This window comes from Canis lupus, chromosome 11 (assembly GCF_048164855.1).
Source record: "Canis lupus baileyi chromosome 11, mCanLup2.hap1, whole genome shotgun sequence".
Taxonomy (NCBI): domain Eukaryota; kingdom Metazoa; phylum Chordata; class Mammalia; order Carnivora; family Canidae; genus Canis; species Canis lupus.
In genome coordinates, this window is record NC_132848.1 from 19,941,234 (window position 1) to 19,961,024 (window position 19,791).

Genomic DNA, 19,791 nt, shown 5'->3' on the forward strand with positions numbered 1-19,791 from the left:
CCAGGAGGCAAGGCTGCGGGGCCGGCCCAGGGCCATTGCAAACCAGCACACAACCAACGCGAATGCTGAAATGCCAGGCTCACCTGGCGCCCGCTGCACAAAGCAGAAAGTGCAGCCACCCTAAAACAGTGTGCGCACCTCACAAGCAGCTAGCTCCTGCCAGAAGCAAATTCACGTTTTTCAGAAAACATCCCAAATAATGAATTGCACAAAGTTCAGGCAAATACTCAGAATGAAAAATTAGCTTACAAATATGATCTCAGTAAGCACAAAGGAAGCAGGCCACCAGGAGCGAGAGCCAGCAGCAGCACCAGGTTTACAACAACGAAGACTTCCTGGTGTCACCACAGAGCACAGAGTGATTATATGGACCTGTGTTTGTAAAACAATATGTGTAATTACATAATTCCTAAGAACAATTACATGTATATATAAATTTTATACATACATATATATATATATATATTTTTTTTTTTTTTAGTACAGAAGCCAAACAAAAATGAGCAAAACATAAGACACTATAAAAACAAGAAGTCAGGGATCCCTGGGTGGCGCAGCGATTTAGCGCCTGCCTTTGGCCCAGGGCGCGATCCTGGAGACCCGGGATCGAGTCCCACGTCGGGCTCCCGGTGCATGGAGCCTGCTTCTCCCTCTGCCTGTGTCTCTGCCCCCCCCCGCCCCGTGTGACTATTATAAATAAATTAAAATTAAAAAAAAAAAAGAAACAAGAAGTCAGTTTTGGAAAAGACTTTTTAAAAATTACAATTTTAAGTTTACATAAATCAAAACCACAATGAGACACTCACAGGATGGCGACACTCAAAAAGACAGATACTAACAAGTGCTGACAAGGATCTGGAAATACGGTACCCTCACCCACTGCCACTGGGATGAAGATGGGGTGCCCCCCTGGAAAACCACTCTGGCAGCTACTCAAATGTATAAAAAGTCACCACAGCAATCCAGCTGCTGTGTAAATACCGAGGACAGATGAAAATGTCGTCACTCAAGAACCTGTGCATGAGTGGCATCAGACAGACAAAGAGTGGAAACAGCCCAAATGTAATCCACAAGCAGAAAAAGTGTGTGGCAGCGCTACCTCCGCAAGACCGTGCTGGCCGCGACAGAGGAACCACGACGAGCTTGCTGGACCGAGCTCAAAGAAAGAAGCCGGACACTAAAGGTCGCACACTGACTGAGCGACAGAATTCACATGCAATGTTCGCAGAGAGGGGTGTCCAGAGGCAGGGAGGTGAGCAGAGGCCAGGGGCTGGGCTGGTAATGGGCGGGGAGCTTCCTTTGGAAGGAATTAAAGATTCTTGAATCAAGCTACCCGGGTGGCTCAGCGGTTTAGCTCAGGTCGTGATCCCAGGGTCCTGGGATCAAGTCCTACAGGAGGTCCCGCATCGGGCTCCCCGCAGGGAGCCTGCTTCTCCCTCTGCTGTGTCTCTGCCTCTCTCTGTCTCTCCCAGGAATACAAAAATAAAATCTTAAAAAAAAATCTGAGGACAGCTGGAGAAATGTGAACACTTTAGTGCATATTTGAATCCCACTAAGAAAGTATTTATTTGGAGCATGAAATGGTACGGTGTTTGGACTTTCCTACAAAATAATCTGGTTTGGTGCTGGGGCAGACAGAAGGCATACATGAACCATGCACGTGCGGATGCTCACGAACAGGCACAGGGCAGCCGTTGCTGGATGCGCGCCACGGTTCTACTTGTGGGTATGCTCAAAATCTCCACAATGAAAAAGATTTTAAAATTACAGCCAATACACTCATGAAAATAAAAGAAAGTTCCTTTTAAAACATTGACAAATCAGATTCAGTAGTACCAACGGGGCTACTCCAAGGCTGCAAAGTTCATTTAACATTTGAAAATAGGTTAATATAATTCACCACAGTCAGAGAATGAAAAACCGCACCATCATTTCAACAATGCCGGAAAAACATGATACAATTCAACACATTCATGATAAAAATTCTCAGCAAATGATAAACAAAAGAAAACTTCATTAACCCTATAAAGGACATGTGAGCCTGGAGTCCCTGTTTGCTTCTGCTCAGTGACAGAGACTGAACACCGTCCTGAGGTCGGACGAGGGTGTCCGTCCCCGTCGCTCCAGTCAGGGCCACGCTGGCAGCAGGAGCGGAGCAGGGGGCTCCAACAGAAAACAGATAGGAGACGGACTATCTAATGGAATATTTATCAGGGCTCAGAGGGCCGGGAATGGCCTGCATTCCCAAGAAGAAACAGCAAGGAGAATCCTCAGAAGGGCACAGACTCAGCAGGAGGCTGAGAATAAAGATCTCTCAGGAGCCACCCCAGCGCAGCCTCAGCACAAGCCCCAAGAGGGGCAAACTGCAACTAATTTAATCATGTCCTAAAACAAGTCTCAACAGAACTTACAGGAATGTAACAACACCCTGCACACAATAAAGTAAAATTCAAAATGGCTAGCATCAAATAAAAATCACCAGACACACAAAAAAGCAGGAAAACATGACCCCCTAACTAGGAGAAAATCACTGATGGGCACAGACCCAGCTAGGACGCAGATGGTCAAATCCGGAGACAGGAATATTAACACAGGCATTACGAACACAAAGATATGGTACAATGTGCGGAGGTAAATGATAACATGCAGATATAATACATGGAAATAAAACAAGAGGAAACACAGAAAGGAAAAAAAAACTGGAAAATTTAAACCATGAGAATCAAACGACACTACTGGGTGAAAAGACAAGGTGTAGAATGAGAGAAAATATTTGCAAATCATATATCTGATAGAGGGTTAATATCCAGGAAAGACAACTGCTACAACCAAGCCAACTACCCAACTCACAAATGGCCAAAAAGCACAAGGAAAGAGGCTTGATGTCATTAATCGTTACAAGAAGTGCAAACCAAAGTACTAAGATCACTTCATGCCCACCAGGATGGCTGGTATTAAACAGCAATAGTAAGAAAGGAAAAAAGTGTTAAGATGTACAAAAACTGGAGGTGTGTTCCTTAAAGCCTGACACCACTGAGCATCTTCCACGCATATCTACCATTCGCAGCTCTTCGTGAAATATTTGTCTGTGCTCTCGCTAGGCTGGGCAGTTCTTTTTTTTTTTTTTTTTTAATTTTTATTTATTTATGATAGTCACAGAGAGAGAGAGAGAGAGGCGCAGAGACACAGGCAGAGGGAGAAGCAGGCTCCATGCACCGGGAGCCCGACGTGGGACTCGATCCCGGGTCTCCAGGATCGCGCCCTGGGCCAAAGGCAGGCGCCAAACCGCTGCGCCACCCAGGGATCCCTATCCCTGGGCAGTTCTTGATACGAGTTCTGAGAGCTCCCCACGAATCTGCAAACAAGCCCTTTATCACGTATGTGATTTGCAAATATTTCCCCCCAGTCTCAGGCTTGTCTTCTCTTCACAGTGTGTTTTGAAAAGCAAAAGCCTTTAATTTTAATAAAATCCAATTTACCAATTTGTTTTTTAATGGATTGTGCTTTTGGGATTATACTAAGAAATCTTTGCATAACCCTAGTCACAGAGATTTCCTCCTGTGTTTTCTCTTCTAGAAGTTTTACCACTTTGTGTTTTATATTTAGATCTTTGAAATATTTAAATTTATTGGCTTGTATATGAATATCTAATTGTTCTAACACCATTTGTTAAAAAGACTTCCTTTTCAACAAAGGATAAATGCCTTTGTAATTTTGTTGAAAATCAGTTGTATGTAGACATACATATATGGCTTATGTGCACACCAAGGTTTGAAGTGTTGATAGCAGCTGTTTACCTACATAAATAAGATTAAATGTGTATGTATATTTATTCATCAGACTGTATACTTTAAATGTGTGATTTACTGAATATAAATAAATCCCAATCTGGATAATGTGAGAAACACGCGTGTGTGTCTTTGCCCTCGGGTCCCGGCACGGAGCTCCTGAGACCCCGGGGACCTCCTGGGAGCCTGGAGTGTCTGCTGCTGATGAGGCGACTTGGGTGGGCTCCCGGGTGGGGAATGGTCACCAGACATGCCGAGCTGCGATCCCAGGCTGGGGGTTCAGGGAACACCTGATCACGCCTATGTGATCAAACCGCCATGAAAATCCCACACGTATGGGGAATGGGGTTCAGGGGACCCGTAGGTTGGGGAGCATGTCCGCGTGCTGGGAGGGTGACGCACCCCAACTCCACGAGGACAGAGACGCCTGTGCTGGGGCCCGCCCTGCATGTCTCCACCCGCTGCTCACCTGTATCCTTCACCACAGCCGTCACTGAGGATCAATGAGGAGGGGAGTGGGCGCTCCCCCGAGGTCTCTGAGCCGCTCCGGGGAGCAGTGGGACTCCAGAAAGGCTCGTGGGGGTCCCATGGAGCCGTGCTGGACAGAGGCTGTGGGTAACCCGGGGACCTGCCCCCCGTGGGACTCAGCCCTTCCCTGCGGGACGTGACACAAGCTCTGGGCAGATGGTGTGAGAGGTGAGTGCAGCTGGAGGACCCCCCCCCGCGGGGTTGGAGACCTGGTCTCGGTGGGGAAAAGCACCCACACATTCGTGACCAGAAGTGTCTGTGACTGGAGAGTGAGTTAAGGAGAAATGGGAGTTTCCCTAGACACACAGAAAAACTTTTTTTAAAAAGGCAGGGATTGTCAGATTGGATAAAAAATCAAGACTAACTCTATCACTCACAGGAAACAAACTTTATTTTTTTAAAGATCTGATTTATTTCAGAGAGAGACAGAGAGCAGGAGAGAGCAAAAGCAGGGGGAGCGGCAGGGGCAGGGGGAGAAGCAGACTCCGGCTGAGCCCAGAGCCCAACACAGGGCTCGATCCAGGACCGAGATCACGACCTGAGCTGAAGGCAGAGGCTTAACCATCACCTAACTGAGCCACCCAGGCTCCCCAAGAAATAAATTTTAAACATAAAGACACAAACAGGTTAGAAGCCAAAGGACAGAAAAGGTGCACATGCTGATACCAATCACAAGAAAGCTGCAGTGGCCGCATTAACCTCAGATGGAGATTGAGGATGACGTACCAGGGACAACAGGGACTCTGTGAGAAGGGACAATGGCCAAGTCACCAGACGCGCACACGACGAGGGGGACGAGGGAGTCACAATTAGAGATGTCAACACATCTAATTCAACAGTCAACTGAACAGGCAGAGAGAGCGTCACCAAAGGCAATAGAAGCTTTAAAAATGCCACTGTCGCCTGACCTAATTGACAGTTATTGAACTGTTCAGCCAACAAAAATAGAACCCATGTTATTTACAGATGCACACAAAACGTTCCTCAAGATCCACTGTTCTCAGGACAGTAAAGCAAACTTCAACGAATGTGAAAGAACTGAAATCAAAGGTCTCTGACAAGAAATCAACAATAGAATATCTGGGAAAATCTGGAATGTTTTCAAATAAATAACCCTTCCACATTAAGCCAAGGGTCAAAGGCAAAAGTCAGGAAGAACAGGAAAGGAAATTTCATGCCAAAGTAAACCGAGAGAAGACAACAGTGAGAAAAGATGTGAAGTCACTGAAATGAAACACTGCTTCTTTGGAAAGGTCAGGAAGATGGAAGACAAATCACCAACACCAGGACCCAAGACGGCTGCCAGGCTGGACCTCACAGGAAAGAAGGGTAAAATACGGAAATACACAAATAACTTTATGACAATAAATTCAGCAACTTAGATGAAATGGACAAATTCCTGGAAAGACACATGTTATAGAAACTCAATAAAGAGGTAAGCCAAGTATGTATTTAAAAAATTGAACCTGGAAAAAAAAAATTGAACCTGGGCAGCCCGGGTGGCGCAGCGGTTTAACGCCGCCTTCGGCCCAGGGCGTGATCCTAGAGACCCAGGATCGAGTCCTGCATTGGGCTCCCTGCATGGGGCCTGCCTTCTCCCTCTGCCTGGGTCTCTGCCTCTCTCTCTCTCTCTCTGTCTCTCATGAATAAATAAAATCTTTAAAAAAGATCTTCCCTTAAAAAAAAAAATTGAACCTGTAGTTTAAAAACCTTCTCAAAAGGTTCTTGTGGGAACAAGACGGCCCGACAACACAATTCCCAGCACGAATGAAAGCCTGCGGACCACAGGCTTGAGAATCCATACAAAACCCAAGATTTTTGTTTAAGATGTGCTGAAAACAAGAGATAAAACAAATAAAAATTACAAGGGACAGAGGAACGTGTTTAAACAACACCAGAATGATGAGATCAGCAAAATCTAGATTATGGGAAATTCTTCAAGACAAACAACCCAGTTTCCTTAACAAACAATTTATACTTGAATCCTGACCTTAACTAACAAAGTATATATGAACATTTTTTAAACAATGTGGGAAATCTGGATACTGAATACTGCATATGAAAGATTATTGTTGTTTTTTTTTTTTCTTAAAGATTTTACTTATCTATTTGACACACAGAGAGAGGGGGAGAGGGAAAAACAGGCTCCCCGCTGCCCAGGGAGCCCAGTATAGGGTCAACCCAGGACTGCAGGATCATGATCGGAAGCAAAGGCAGACACTTCACCGACTGAGCCGCCCTGGTGTCCCCATAAGAAAAAAAAAAAAAAAGATTAGACAGACTGCTGACTTTTTATGAGAAGCGATGTGAACCAAGAGAAAAAGAATGATACTTCAAAGTTCTGGAGAAAGGGCCAAACTAGAATTTAATACTCAGTGAAAATAATCCTACAGAAAAAAAAAGTTTTTTTCAAAGAGCTTATTTATTCACGAGAGACTGAGAGAGGCAGAGACCCAGGCAGAGGGAGAAGCAGGCTCCCTGTGGGGACCCCGACTAGGGACTCGATCCCAGGACCCCGAGGTCACGCCCTGGGCCGAAGACAGACGCGCCACCGCGGAGCTGCCCTGCGTCCCTCCCACAGAAATTGATATAAATTAAGCAGACCATCAGACAGATCGAAGACAGCATGTGTCAGCCAGCGGCCTGCCCTGGAGGGGATGCGCCAGGGGGTCCATCAGGCAGGGGAGCACAAGCCACGGGGCTCATGAGCAGGCAGGAGGCAAGTACAACGGAGAGTGAAGGTGGGGTGTGGAGTGGCACCTGATGCGCCCTTCGCGCGTGCCCCGGGCTCGCCCAGCGGAATTCGTTAAAACCATCAATACGCACGCACAGCTACACGCACATGCGCCGTGACAGAAAAGCACGCTCACCCCGGCACCTCCCGTCTCAACCCCATGTCCCAGGGTCATGGCCGCTCCCTTTGTCCATATCTGGAACTTGTCTCTGCAACAGTGAGAACTCGGGTTCCCCCTAGCCTTGAAAGAGGTACTTATTCGCTAAGTCCTACGATACCCAGAAGGTAGTTTCTGAGTGCTAAGCATCCGTTACCTGGAGGAGCGAGCTTCCGCTGTGGAGATGTGGAGACAGCGGTTTGCATGGGCTTGTCTCGGGCCGCAGGCAGGCAGCCCTGCAGGCGTCCTGAGCAGGTGTCCTGGAGCCAGTCCTGGGGCAGGCGTCCCGGAGCCAGTCCTGGGGCAGGCGTCCCAGGGCCAGTCCTGGGCAGGTGTCCTGGGCAGCCTCCTTGGAGGGTGGCTCTTGCTTGCATTTCAAACACAACTGGGTCCACTTGTTCCCGGTGGGAAGGGCACAGAACTAGAAGAGCAAGGGCCCCCTCAGGAGGGTAGCAAGGCCAAGGCGAGACCAGCGAGGGGTTTCCTTCAGTCCCAAATAAAAGCACAGAGAACAAGCCAAGCATGCGTCAGGGCCCGTGTGGGGTCAGGTGGGTGCGGGGGTGGCCGCCGTGGGCGTGTGATACCCCGAGCAACCGGGATTGGTTGGAAACCGAGAGGGCCAGTGGCAGGGGGGCGAAGCAGCGGAGGGAAGGGCCGGGAGGGCCCGGGGCAAGGGGCAAGGGGCCAGTCACAACTGCGCGAGGGGCATTGGCTCAGGAAAGGCCGTGCCTCCGGGCCTGCCACCTTCCTGGCCACACGAAGTCCCTGCCACTGCACTGCCGCCTCCTGACCTTCGTCCCAGGCCCAGAAAAGCCGCATTCACAGGCCACAGCCATGACGAAACGGGCCCGAGAGCCTGCGGGGAGGAGAGCCCGCTCCCCGGGAGCTCCAGGAACAAGCAGTTCCGCCTTCTGCGGCACAGCGCCGGCAGCTACGACCCGGCAGGCCAGGAAGAGCCCGGGAGGGGTCGGAGGGACACCCGGGAACCAAGACGCCCACGGGGGCTCTGAGCTGCTCTGGCAAACTCCCAGGGAGCCAGGAGGACGCGCCCATGCGGAAGGGCGCACAGCCCAGGGAGCACCTGCACCCCCCCGCCCCACCCCGCCCCCACTGCCCCTGCACTGCTGCGAGCACAGGCCGGAGGACAGGGCTAGGGGCTCAAGGTCGGAGGCACACCCGCACACGCAGCCCCTGGCCAGACGGCACACCCAGCAGTTTGGGCTTCCTGCATGGAGCCTGCTTCTCCCTCCTCCTGTGTCTCTGTCTCTCTGTATCTCTCTCTCTCTCTACGTCTATCATAAATAAATCTTTAAAAAAAAAGAAAGAAAGAAAGCCACAGGAGAAACAGACTACAACAAAACAAGATTCCAGCAATAACACCAAACACAAAGGGGAGGATGATCTGATGTCCAGTTTTCAACAAAACCAAGTATGACAAAAGCAGGAAAGCATGGCCCATACACAGGGGAAAAAAAACAGTCCACAGGAGCTGTCCCTGAGCGGGCCCAGATGTTGGACTTACTAGACAAAGACTTTAAATCAGGCATTAGAAATGTGTTGGCTTGGGATCCCTGGGTGGCGCAGCGGTTTGGCGCCTGCCTTTGGCCCAGGGCGTGATCCTGGAGACCAGAGATCGAATCCCACATCGGGCTCCTGGTGCATGGAGCCTGCTTCTCCCTCTGCCTGTATCTCTGCCTCTCCCTCTCTCTCTGTGACTATCATAAATAAATAAAAATTAAAATAAAAAAAAAGAAATGTGTTGGCTAAATTAAAGGAAATGGTGTATAAAGACAACATATAAAACAAAGAATATCGTGTCTCACCAAATAAATAGCAATACAGACAGAAAAATTGCAGAAGAGAACCAAGCAGAAATCATGATGCTGAAATGCAGAAGTTACAAGGGGGACACTCAGGAGAGGGCTTCAGAAGCAGGCAGAAGGACCAGCAAACCTGAAGGCAGCTCAGCCACAACAGGCGGATGGGAGGCCAGCAGGGTTGCAGAAGACGGGCCAGTGCCGTCCACCGCCCTGCACCAACAACCACCCCACCCATGCCTCCCTCACCTGCACACAAAACACCACACGCTAGGCCAGGAAACAAGCATTACTACATTTTAAAAGGGCTGAAACTATACAAGTATGTCCTTTCTCCATAGGGCAGTTAGATTATAAAACAGTAACAGAAGGAAATTTGAGAGATCAATAAATATTTGGAAATAAAAGCACATTTCTTTTTTTCTTTTTTTTTAAGATTTGTTTATTTATTCAGAGAGAGAGAGAGAGAGAAGCAGAGGACATAGGCAGAGGGAGAAGCAGGCTCCACGCAGGGAGCCCAACGTGGGACTTGATCCAGGGTCTCCAGGATCATACCCCGGGCTGCAGGAGGTGCTAAACCGCTGTGCCACTGGGGCTGCCCTAAAAGCATATTTCTAAATGATCCATGTGTCAGAAATAAGAGAAATTAGAAAGTAATTTCATTTCATCCAAATGAAAGTAACATAACACATCAAAATTTATAAGATGATGAAGTGCTCAGGAAAAAATGTATAGTTTTGAAATGCCTATATTAGAAAAGAAAAGCCTCAAATCAATAATGTAAAGCATTTCTTCAAAGCATTCCATCCAAAACCATAGAATACACATTCTTTTCAAGTGCACGTGGATGGCCACAAAAAAACCCTAAAATCATACTGAAGTGTTGATTCACTATGTTGTACACCTGAAACTAATAGTGCACTGTGTATATTAACTTACTGGAATTTATCTTTTTAAAATGTTTTTATTATTTTATTTATTTATTTGAGAGAAGAGTGCACACAAGTAGGGGTAGCAGCAGAGGGAGAGGAAGAAGCAGACTCCCCCGAACAGGGAGCCTGATGTGGGACTCAATGCCAGGACCCCTGGGATTATGACCTGAGCCAAGACATTCAAACACTGAGACAGCCAGGTGCCCCGACTAACTGGAATTTATTTATATTTGTTTTTTAAAAGATCTTATTTATTTATTCATGAGAAACACAGAGAGAGAGGCAGAGCCACAGGCAGAGGGAGAAGCAGGCTCCCTGGAGGGAGCCCGGTAGGTATCAATCCTGGGACCTCAGGGTCAAGCCCTGGGCCGAAGGCAGACGCTCTACCACTGAGCCACCCAGGTGTCCCACTAATTGGAATTTAAATAAAAACTTTTTAAAATCTGAAATCATATTTTATATGTTAAAAAAACAAACAAACATTAACCGTAAAAACAAAAACAAAAAACAGAACAAAACAAAAACCCTGGAGAAAAAAAGGCAGGAAAAGAGGCAATAATAAAGATTAGAATGGATATTAGTGACATGAGAAACAGAAAGGTGATACAGAACATCAACAAAACCAAAAACTGGTTCTTTTATAACATTGTGAAAACTGACAAATCTTTAGCTAGATTAACCAAGAATACAAGACAAAGTTTGAGAAAATGTGGGAATGTTAGCACTGATTCCTCACAAATTGAGTGAAATATAAAAAATACTATGAACAACTACATACCAACAAGCTCAACAACTCATGGACAATGGGAAAGTGACTTGAGAAGAAAGAAAACCAGAATGGACCCTATAAATAAGTACAAAGATCCAATTAGTGATTTCAAATCTTTCCACAGGAAAATCGTAGGCCCCAATGGCTTCACTGGTGAACTGTTTCAAACATTTACAGGAGAAATACTATGGCTTCTCCACACACTCTTTGAAAACAGAAAAGGCTATGACGCTGTCCAGCTCAGCTCAAGAGGCCACATCACCTGGACCCAAAGCCCGACAGCAGCAGCAAGGACGAGCTACTGGTCACCACATACACAAAGGAGGCCCCACAGTTTTCACAGGACAAGGAAGCATCATGAAGCTAGAAGTTGCTAGGTTGTATCTCCTTACATGTCAAAAAACCCACTAACATCAAATAAATATAAAAGCGACAGAATAACGGCCCGTCAGAAGGCCACGTCCTAACTCTGACATCTGGGAGTATGCTGGGTTACACGGCCAGGAGGAATTATTAATCAGGCTGCATGTGGAATTAGGGAAGATTACCCCGGCTTATTTGGGGGGCCCCAATGTGATCACAGGGTCTTTACAGTGCAGGAGGCAGAAGAGAGACAGGGGGTGATGCCATCAGGAGAAGGGCCATGTTGGGGCGCCTGGTGGCTCAGTCGGTTAAGCGTCTGCCTTTGGCTCAGGGTCCTGGGATCCAGTCCCAGGTTGGGTCGGGCTCCCTGCTCAGCGGGGAGTCTGCTCCTCCCTCTCCCTCTGCCCCTCCCCACTCATGCACATGCATGTGCTCTCTCTCATATAAATAAAACCTTAAAAAAAAGAACCCACACAATGTGGTGCTGCTGACTTTGAAGACTGAGGAAGGAGCCCACTGGCAGAGGACATCTTTCTGATGTCCTCCAGAAAGAAAGAGAGCCTGGAAACACCCCAGCGTGACCCATCTCAGATTTGACCTCCAAAGGTATGTTGTCTTCAGCCACTCAGTTTATTAAAACAGCACCAGAAAATGAATACAATAAGCAGCAGAAATAATTAAGGTCAAATCTCACAAAAAGATAAGAGAAAAAATAATGAAGAGCAGAAAGCATCTCCACAGATTATGAAACATCAGAAATCATAACCTCAAATTAAACCATATGAAAACTGCAACTTCTTTCAAAAGAGGCTAAAAATATTTAAAAATAATACAAAAGGACAACCTAAGTGAGGCTAGAAGAACACTGAAATGATGTTATGGGTCCTAGGAAAACATGAGAAATAAAAGTAAAATAGTTTTTCGAGAATAAACATGAAGCTAGAAGCACCATGGGAACAAATAAACTCCACAACTGATTACTGAAGAGAAACAGAAGAGGAAAATAATTTTTTTTTTTTTTAATAAAAAAGACCCCAGAGAGGTGAATGGAAAAGACGTAAAGAAGATCCAACACACACATAATCAGAGCACCTCCCTGACTCACAAAAGTGGAGGGGACAAAGCCAGGGAATAGAAAGTAAAAACTTAAAAACCTTCTGTGGAGCCCCATAATGATAGAACATGCCGTGTGGAGGACAAATCTATGCTGAACGATGGCAAAAATGCTGTTCAGGCAAAAAAAAAAAAAGAAAGAAAAGTCATTTTTACAGTAAAGAAAGCAAATTTACAGGGTACCTGGGGAGCTCCATCAGTTGGGCATCTGCCTTCAGCTCAAATCATGATCTCAGGGTCCTGGGATAAAGTCCCGCATTGGGCTCCCTGCTCCTTGAGGAGTCTGTTTCTCCCTCTCCCTCTGTTGTTCCCCTGCTCGTGCTCTCTATCAAGTAAATAAGTAAAATCTTAAAAAAAAAAAAAAAAAAAAGAAAAGAAAAGAAAATTACCATGTGTTTGATTGACAGCAATGCTTTATGCTGGAAGACAAGAAAATAGTATTTAAGGTTTTTGAAGGAAAAAAATGTGAACTGAAGACTTTACAACCAAACTGACTTTCAAGTACAAAGGACACATAAAAGCTATTATCGACATAAGAATTCAGGTAGTATTTTCCGTGCGACCTTCCGAGAACCCCAGGAGAGAAGATATCTGAACCAGAAGTCAGGCATGAGCCTTTAGCGTGGGTTTCCTGGCAGAGCTAAGGCTCACAAGGGTTTCTGGGAGAGATGCGCTAGGCTCTGAAATGACTGGAGGACGGAGGGACGGCAGGTCTGATGCAAACAGTAACTGCTGAGTCATGATATGGGGTAGTGTCACTGCTGGTGCCAGCCCGAGAGAGTGACACCCGCAGCGACAAGACCGTAAACGAGCAATTAGTGATGGCCTGGTGCTCTCCTGTCCTCCGCCCTAGAGAACCTGGGCTCCTGTGGACAAGGGAGGTGGGGACATAACGTACAAAAGGTCCAATGAACAACGTTACTGCCTGTGGTCAGAGTACACACCCTGGCTTTGTCCACCGCAAAGATCCAGAAACCACCACCGATCCAACAGCACTGAGTGTCCCTCATGGACAGATCGTGCTTCTGAACACCATTTCCCCTTAAAACAGACAGGGCCCCCTGCAGAATGGCTCCCCCAGGTCTGGGGCGGGAAGAGCACATGCCACGCTGGGGCATCGTCGCACACCAGAGAGCAAGGGACCTTTGGGAACGAGCTGAGATTGTGTCCAAAGTGTGCAGCGCCAGCTTACAGAGACCCCTGCTGCCCAAACATGACACAATCTCAACACAAACGGAGACCGTGAATAAGATTTTAAAATTCACCCAATATGTTTAAAATCTGAGTTCATAACCTCAGTGGGTCACCTTTGGAGGATGACAGAAAAGTGATTCATTATTTTGAAAACTGGTAAAGAGAAGAATCAAGCATTTTTACCTGGGGTGTCCTGCAAGCACTACAGACCCAGGTACCAATGACGAAAGCTCCCCCTTACGGGAGTCCAGCTCAGGAACACGGAAGCAGCCGCTCGGCCAGAACATCACAACGTCACCGTCTATATGTTTTTTTTTTTTTTTTTTTTAATTTATTTATGATAGTCACAGAGAGAGAGAGAGAGAGAGAGAGAGAGAGGCAGAGACAAAGGCAGAGGGAGAAGCAGGCTCCATGCACCGGGAGCCCGACGTGGGATTCGATCCTCGGTCTCCAGGATCGCGCCCTGGGCCAAAGGCAGGCGCCAAACCGCTGCGCCACCCAGGGATCCCACGTCACCGTCTATAACGTGTTATGAATAAACGCTTGTATGTCTGGGCATTGTTGGCTCCCGGCATCACACAGGAGAGACACCAGGGGCACCTGGGCGCCTCAGCGAGGTGAGTGTTCTACTCTCCATCTCAGCTCAGGTCTTCATCTCAGGGTTGTGAGTTCAAGCCCCACTCTGGGCTCTATGCCGGGCATGGGGCCTATTTTAAAAAAGAGACACCACACACAGGCGCCTCCTCAACACGACACCCTGTGAGGGAGTCTCACCAGAGGCCAAACCCAAATCTTATCAAACCTCTATATCCAAGGATGGATTTCAAGGAAACCAAAGACAGATCAAAGTACACTGGAGGACTGACATCAGCAAAGTCTCGACGGGGAGAAACACAAGTCTGACTGCGAAAAACTTCACGGGGGCTAGCGGGGAGCTACAGATAATACTACAACAGCTTCTGAATAAACATGGGAACGCTAACTCCTATTTGGAGGGACGCGATGGGGTCATCAAACTATGAAGGAAGGAACTGTGCTAAGGGTGAGGTCACCAGTTACGTCAGGAGGGACACAGGACAGGGACGGGATACAGGGGAGGATTCTGGGGCCAGCAAAAGTTTATTTCTTCACCCAAGTGATGATCACAAAGACATCCACCTTATATAATAACCCCTCAAGCTATACATTTACTTCACACAGTCTCTGTGTCTGTGCTATACCTTAAAATTAAAAAGGCTTGGGGATCCCTGGGTGGCTCAGTGGTTGAGCGTCTGCCTTCGGCTCAGGTTGTGATCCTGGGACCTGCAATCGAGTTCCACATGGGGCCCCCGCAGGGAGTCTGCTTCTCCCTCTGCCTGTGTCTCTGCCTCTCTCTGTGTGTCTCTCATGAATAAATAAAAATAATTTAAAAATAAAAATAAACATTTTTTTAAAAATTAAAAAAATAAAGAGAAAACAATAAAAATTACAATGAAAAAATACTCTTATAATCTTGATTTAGAGCAAAATAGAATTATCAAGGGAAGATGGACAAATCAGACTACACTAATATTAAGCAGCTAAAAAAATCATGGAAATATGAATTAAAGCCACAATCATGTATGCCTTGTCAGATGGCTACATGCACGCGCACGTGCACACACACGCACATACTCCGGCCCGACAACACCGGTGAAGGCCTGCACCACCACACTGGGGTGCGCTCGCTAGCACCTGGTAAGACTGAACTCCACATACAGTATCATCCCATGACCAATCGGGGTCACACAACCAAGATGCTGCTGATGTGCAAAGAAGGACAAACCCAGGAAGGTTCATGGAAGCGTTCACAACGGTCAAGGGCTGGCTGCCGACTACACACACTTGCTGCGATAGGTCCACGCAGCGGGATATCCTACAGCAATGAAGGTAGAGAAACTGCCATCATACCCAGCAATCCAGCTAGAAAGAACACACACTGCGGGATCCCGGGATACGAACAACAGTGGTACAAGCTGCCAAAATTATTAACTTTAGGGTTGGGGGGATGGGGGCACAGGGGCAATTTTCCATCTCTTGACCTGGTGACGATTCACTGAGATGAGCACTTCTCTGCATGTATGCGATGCTTCACAGTAAGAGATAAGGGGCGCCTGGGTGGGATTTCAGCTCCACTCAAAACCTCAGGCTCGTGGGATCAAGCCCCGCATCTGCTTGTCCCTTTCCCTCTACCCCCCACCCTGCTCACGTGTGCACGCTCACTCTCTTTTTGAAATAAATAAGATCTTAAAAAAATAAATAAAAATAAAAGAGTTAAAAGCTGGAAATCATCTAGGCATCCCTCGGCAGAGCCACCTGAGCGGCCCCCAATGCACCTGTCCCACCTGAGTAGGAGGGAGCGCCCCCATGGCGGCCCGCATGGCAGAGGAGAGGTGGCCCAGATGCCCTGGGTGTAAGCGTGTATCCAGACATATATGTCCTGAAGGGTGTATGAAACTTAACTGCAATAATCATGAAAGACTTCCACTTTCGACTTTCTACATTTCTCTATTACTTTGCTAATTTTGTTCATATTATTTCATAATCATAAATAGCAATGATGTTGCTAATTTAGGAAAAATACTGTCATTTGATCTAGCAGTTAACTACTACAGAAAATATTTGCCTACTATTTCAGCACAAATTAAAGAAAAAAAAGAAGCAAGTTATCTTTGGTTTTCAAACCACAAAAGGATTATGTTACTATGGCAGTTTTGATAATTTTAACATATGTGTAAAGAATAATTTGGTTTTTGCCACCTACCCCAAAACTCTGAAGAGGATTTCCCTGGAAGGCATCTGGAACTAGTTACGGCCCTGGTTCTGACTCGACTCTCCAGCAAACAGAAATAGTGTAATCAAGGACACTGCGGAAAACACAGGAGCCTTCCGGAACCAACGTCGTTGCTGCCCTCGCAGCCTGGCTCCCCCAGGACAGGTGGCCGCCCCAGCTCTCTGCACCCCGAGGGCTCCCTGGATGCTGGGCACCACAGCGATGAAGAAATCCTATTGTGCTCAGACGGTAAGCGCAGAGATCCCAAATTAGGACGAGAGCCCGGGACACGGAAAGAAGGCACCCCAAACCAAAGTCCCTGGACTCCATCGTACTTTTAGTTTCAAACAGAAAAATACCAAAAAGTAAAAGGGAGCTAATCAGAGGATCCTTTCCATAGGCTAGAAATGGTAAAACGCATGGCAATGTTCTCACTTGGAAAATCAACTTATTTTTTATTGAAAGAATGAAAGAAACCATCTTTCGACGACTCCGACGCGGAGGCAGGAGTGGCGGCGCAGGGGGCAGGCCAGCCCTCGCTGACTTCCAGAACATAGCGTCTATGTCACGATCACAAACGCTCTGGCTACCAAACACATCTGATTTAAAATATATTTTTCCATTTTTTACATCGAAATCAAAGCCTATTAAAGGAACACTACTCTAAAACATCAGGTCTCCCTGGGTCAGGCTGGCAAAGACCCAGAGCTGGGAACACCCTCCACCCCGAGGCTCTGAGTAGCAGGGCACTAACATCACATCCCCGCACCCAGGGGACCCCGAGTATGAAACAACACGTGCCCCCGGAGCCACTGTGGTGGGGCAGTCAAAGCTGGAAAACCACCCTCCAGGAAGGCCGGGAACACAGAAGCCAGAGGCAGGCACAGAGGAAACCGTACTTGCTACCTTTTATGACAGATGAGAGAGGAAACCAGAATTTCTGCAGGAAAAACAGAAATAAAAACAGTTGCCTATAAAAAGTGGAGGAAACAGGGATGTAAGATTTCTGCTATCTTTCATATGACTTTGACTTTTGAGCCATGTAACTATTTTGAACATAAAATTTAAAAATTCCAAATCTGAAACGAAAAAAAACTAACTGTATATAAAATAGGCAACATAACCACAGACAAAAGAATATTCATCAAGAGGCTTGTTGTCAAACACAGTACTTTATCCATAGTCAACTTAGGATGCACCAAGAACACAAGCACCCTGGGGGCGCCTTGCTGGCTCCATCGTGGGGCCTGGGGCTCGGAGCTTGCCCTGCAACTCTAGATCTCGAGGTCTGAGTTTGAGCCCCGCACAGGTGTAGAGATACTTAAATAAAATCTTAAAAACAAACACCAAAGTGCCTTAAACTTTGCTAAGGAGCCCCATTAGTAGTAGTGACACAGTACTGTAATTTTACACCCTATCTTACGTATACTTGTTTTCTTTTTTTTTTTTAATATTTTATTTATTTATTCAGGAGACACACATAGAGAGGCAGAGACACAGGCAGAGGGAGATGCGGGCTCCCTTTGGGGAACCCAATGTAGCACTCGATCCCTGGACCCTGGGATCACGCCCTGAGCTGAAGGCGAATGCTCAACCACTGAGCCACCTAGGTATCTCCTCTTACATATACTTGAACATAGAACAAATAATTATGCCAATGACAGTAAGAATTAAGATTTTCAGGATAAGGAAAAGATAAATTTTTTAAATCAAAGAAATTAAGTAAATCCATATAATTTCAAACTTGCATTAAAAATATCGGTATGGAGATCCCTGGGTGGCTCAGCGGTTTAGCGCCTGCCTTTGGCCCAGGGCGTGATCCTGGAGCCCCGGGATCGAGTCCCGCGTCGGGCTCCCTGCATGGAGCCTGCTTCTCCCTCCTCCTGTGTCTCTGCCTCTCTCCCTCTCTGTGTCTATCATAAATAAATGAATAAATAAATCTTTAAAAAATATATATATATATATCGGTATGAACTGACAATGCTTTAAAAAAAAGTTCCCTACTTCTGTCCATCAGCTGGGTCCTTACAGCAGCAATAATACGCAAACACAGTGAACACACCACCACTGAGCCCTTAGTTTCCAAATACTTTTCTGCACAGAAAGGGACCATAGCGCTCTGGAGCAATTGCTGCTGGCAGGTGGGAAAGGAGCCAGGGAAGTGCTCTCAGAATGATGGAGGGAGGACAGGAGCCCGCTCAGCGGGGCGCCCAGCTGCTCAGCTACAACCTGCTCAGCTACACCGTGTGAACATCAAAACACACACAGAAGACTTTAATAGACCCAAATGTAATGAATACATAAAAATCCATGACCCTGCACCGATATTCAAGAAAGAAAAAGGGAAAACAAAGCTTTTGCCACAGTGAAGCTAAATGCCCTGAGCGCTGCTCCCTGATGAGTGGGGATGAAGGGGGCGGGTCCAGCATCGGTCCTGCCTACTCAGGACATCCAATGTGGGCACACAGAGAAGAACACAGGGAAGCTGGCATCCGAAGCAGGACAGCCTCCGAGAGTGGTGTGGCAGGAAGCACACAGCATCACCTCTGTGAACATGTGTCGCCTGCTGCCCATCAAACCTCTTGCCATCAGATCCCAGCATAGGGGCGAGCAGTTGGGGGGTGGGGAGCGCGGAGCAGAGGAACACGTCAGATGACACTGGCAAACCAGATCCAGAACACAGGGCACTCGCAGGCCCAGTCTTTTCAGAAAGTCAATGTCATGGAAACAACTGGGTGGGCGGACATTACTCCCGAAGAAAAGAGACTTAAAGAGACAAAATAATGACCTAAACCAGATTCTGGTTTGGAGAAATGGGCTACCAAAGACGACTGGGGCCAAGTAGGGAGATGGGAGCGGGGACTGGCCCGGGTGATGCCAAGACATCCCTGTCCCCATCCTAGACGTCGTCGGGCACCATGTGCTGGTCCTATAGAACAGTCCCCACCTGCCTCTTCTTTGGAGAAAAGGACATTTAGGGGTGAGTATCTGCGATTTCCTTTGAAAAAGTTCAGCAAGCAGCATCTGGGCAGAAGATAGCGGTCAGGGTGACTCCGACCAGCGCTCTCTGTAAGTTAGAAACTTCATAATTCATACGTTTAAAACCCTGAAGCACACTTGTGTCCAACTCAAGGTTCACATGCTCTCAATGAGTCAGTGAGCCACAGCGACACTGCCGCCTGGTTCCCGCTTGGAGACAACAGTCTTCCCAGCAGGGTCATAAATTAAGATCTGGCCTCCGTCTGAGAGTACCTTTCACACATCCTGAGTGTGCGTAGGCATAACTAACACAGCCTTGGGGTGTGGCCAGAGCATCAAGCACCTCGAAGCCAGAAGAAGTTCCACAAGAGCCACTGTGCTCACACAAAGGAAAACTAGAACCCAGGGCCGGCTGCGCCCTGAAGGGACACAGAACCAAGAGCCAGGGACCGCTGCGAAGGGTTAAACTTCAGAAACCCAGAACCAGAGCCGTTTCCATGAGATGTGGTCAGAAATCACGATAAGGCTACCTTGGAAACAAAGCACATTCCAAAGCAAGCAAACAGCCCATGCTAAGGTCAGCTGGTCTCCGTTCTGTCCCTGAAATGTTCTGGGTCACAGACCGG

General features: G+C 47.2%; 1 protein-coding gene across 5 annotated transcripts in view; it reads right to left on the reverse strand.

Moving 5' to 3' along the window:
- Positions 1–19,791, reverse strand: part of ZBED4 (zinc finger BED-type containing 4) — a 29,953-nt gene that overhangs the window by 6,760 nt on the left and 3,402 nt on the right. Inside the window, exons 2-3 of one of the 5 annotated variants that reach the window (XM_072843485.1) lie at positions 12,385–12,548; positions 7,365–7,628 (exon numbers count right to left, since the gene is read on the reverse strand). The exons of 2 other annotated variants lie outside the window; for them this stretch is intronic. The gene's annotated coding sequence lies outside the window, so the exon portion shown is untranslated. Of the gene's footprint in view, positions 1–249; positions 268–7,364; positions 7,629–12,384; positions 12,549–19,791 lie in introns of those variants that run through there. 2 more of the 5 variants (XM_072843486.1, XM_072843488.1) reach the window with 2 other exon arrangements.